Below are 3,464 nucleotides of genomic sequence, written 5' to 3' on the forward strand. Positions count from 1 at the left end.
TTTGTGGCACAACTGGAGTTTAAGAAATGGAATTCTGGTGCCCTCCTGTGTCCAAATCAAAACTGCATCACTAAAACGATGGAAAAAAAAAAAAAAAAGGTGTTTTTTTGCTGGGGTAACACTTAAGAACTCCCCTGGATCAGTGTGGATCCTCTCAAGCCAGGTTCGGTGCATGTACAAACAGAAAGAGGGCCCTTGAATAAACCAGGCCAGATTGATATTTTATATTTATATTCCTATAAATACATATATTATCTATATTTTTATATCTATTATGCATATTTTATAAATATATTTATTTATAACTTATATATTACATGTTAATTATATTAATATATGTGTTTATATTTATATTTATTTATATTTTAGCAAGAGAAAGGACATGGAAACTGGGGAAAAAATAAAATAATGAAGCCAACAAAAAAAATCGTACAACAAAAGCCATCTGTTCATTAATTATAAAAATACAATTCCTGTAGAAGATGGATGATCAGCTCTGATAAGAATTGAACTCTTAATTTTCAATCCCCAGCAGAAACCATACAGAAAAAGTAGCAGGGTAGAGTAGACAATTCAAATATGCAAATACCCCACCAAAAGGAGGAAACAGTGGCTCTGTCCATTGGCCTGAACGTGTTTTAGCATGGAACAGTGTTTAAGATATTATCTGACAGCCTCATTGCCCAGATAGGTCCTTTCTGAATATTCCACTGCACTTTTTGTTCCCCAGTTGTCTGATAATTTTGATTTTGTCCCTTGGTTTGCATTACCCTCTTGTCAGTTCTTTTTGTGTTCTGTTGAGGTCTCAAGGCTATTTCTAAATGTTTTTTTCAGCAAAACCACTCTGTACCTGCCACCAGCTCCACTGGCTCCAGCCAAGCAATGAATGTTTAATTCATTAATTAAACTGAATTTACAGGTGCTACAACCCAGCTCTGGTGGAGCCAAGGTGTGACAAACTTGTTCCCATCTACAGCTGGACAGGGGAGAGAAAAAATGTTGTTTCTTCCAGTAAATAAATTATTTCTTTCCATCCCTGCAGGAAGGTGAAACACACTGAAATGGGTTTGCAGGAGACACAAACCTTGCAGCTGCTGTGGGTTTCACTGTGCTCAGCTGGAAATAGGATTTGTGCTCCTGAAAATGTTGTTGCTTTTGTGTAAAGCTACCAAAAATTGCAGGATTTGGACAGAAGATTTCCTAGGGACAGATCTGTAAAGATGTTTAGGTGCTTAATGATGCTGAAAGGTGCCTTGTAGGAATTTAAAAGTAAATTCCTGCTGGAAGGGATCCAGGAACAGCAAATTCCCAGGAATTGCTCACGTTTGGGTTTGTTAGTGTGAAGCAGAGTTCATAATGACCTGGCTTTGCACCTCCCCAGCCCTCAGCTCAAACCCAGGAGCTGCAGAGACTGGCATGGAATCACTTAGGTTGGGAAAAGCCTTCAAGGCTGGAAAAAGTCACCAAACCCAACCTCAGCCAATCCCAGCGTGCCCAGCACATCCCAAATCCCCAAATCCTGCCCTTCCTTTGGACACTTCCAGGGGTGGTGACTCCACCGCTGGGCCCTCACAGCAAAACCTCCCAGTTTTAGTCACTTCGGGACCTGCATTCCATCCACAGACAGGCACAGACTTCTTGGAGAGATCCAGAGGGTTTTAATTCCCTTTATCAGCAGGACCTGGCATGGAATTCTGGCGCAGTGCCACAGAATTCCCTGTATTCCCAGTCAAACCTGCATTCCCTCAGCCCGAGTGGGGCAGAGCTGTTGGCTCAGGACAGGATTCAGGATTTTGCCCCTGTTAAATTGGGTAACATGGAGCTGAGCAGGGCAATGATTTGTCAGACGGGTTTATGGATTTTCCTTCAGAGGAATATTCCCTGAAATGTCATTTTTGCCATTTTGTGATTCCTTGTGAGTATTTTCAGAGCCACCTGACTCCAGAAACCCGACTCCTCTCAATTAAACAGGAACGGGGACTGTAGCACCCCTCGGAGAGTTTCTGCCTTGATGTACCGTGCAGTCAGGTGTGGTTTCTGACCCCTGCCAGGTGCCATTTCCATTTCCATTGCTTTGTATTTTATGGTTGAGTTTATTAAAATTTCAAAGCTCGGCTTCCCTGCCCCTCCATCCTCTTTTTTCTAAGGAAAGACAGGAGGACCTTCCCATTCCATCAGCACTTTGCCCAGGTGGTGATTTCCCTTTGCTTGGGCACGAGTTCACTCCGTGCAAATGGAAGCATCCATCGCACAAATCAGCTTTTGCTTTGGGAGCAAAGCTCGGGGGAATGCTTGAGGTGCCCCAGCAATGCTGGAGAGCAGGTCCCTGCTGCACATGACAGCGAGATAAATGCTGAAATCCTCATCTGCACGAGCACAGGAGGAAGCTGTGAAGTCCCAAATCCAATATTCCTGAAGGGAAGCATGATGGGGAATGATAGAAATGATAGCTCAGCTGGTGAAGCGGGCAGAGATCTCAGCACACGTTGAGGAGCCCTTGGGCTCCTGCCTGAACTCCTGCAAAGCCAGCCTTTGTTCTTCGCATCAGCGACTCCCTCAGGGGGAGGAAATCGGCACAGCTTCACTGAAAGGAACCGTTTTGCCTTCTTTTGACGCTTCACACACCAAACCTTGCTCTCAGCAGTGTCAGGGAGGGCTGTGACATGAATTCCACCTGGCTGATGCGTTGGAAGTCGTGATGCCAAGATCCTTCCCTACAGCACAATTGTTCCATCTTCCTTTCAAGCCTCCCATACGCAGGGCAGCAAAGGTTGTGCTGCAGTTCCCTCTGTCTGGAAGGCTGCTCAGAGTCTGATGGAAGGTTCTGTCAGTCAGTGGCCTTGGGTAAAATCTCATCATCAAAATTCTTGGGCTGGAAATTGTGACTATTTCTAGGAAATAAAACACTGAACAAGCTTGGCAGAAAGGGACTTTTAGTACTCCCAGCTTTTATTACAAAATGTTTGGAGATAAAGATCACTGTCACATTCCTTTCCCTTTCCCTTTCCCTTTCCCTTTCCCTTTCCCTTTCCCTTTCCCTTTCCCTTTCCCTTTCCCTTTCCCTTCCCTTCCCTTCCTGTTGTAGAGCATCTAAAAATCTTGGTACCTCCCAAAGGTGAAACTCACCTCTGTTTGTGTAATGTTAGTTCCTACCTGAGAACCTTCTCTCCCTTCCCCCTTCCCACTGGCTGTGACCTCCCTGCATCCCCTGATCACCCCTGCCCCAGGTATAAGAGAGAAGACCCAGAGCATTTTGCTCTCTCTCTTGCCCCGGATGGATGACAGACAATAAACCCGGGATTATTCCAGCAAGTTTGAGCCTCCTGTGTCTGGATACTTAGATAGATAGATAGAGTCCGTGTTGTATCCACTCCAGGACCCCCTCCGCCGCCTGTGCCCTGAGACGAGCAGGCTCTCACCACGGGGGGTGGGACAGAGGGGTCCCATCGGGGAGAAGGATTACA

This window comes from Parus major, chromosome 22 (assembly GCF_001522545.3).
Source record: "Parus major isolate Abel chromosome 22, Parus_major1.1, whole genome shotgun sequence".
NCBI lineage: Eukaryota > Metazoa > Chordata > Aves > Passeriformes > Paridae > Parus > Parus major.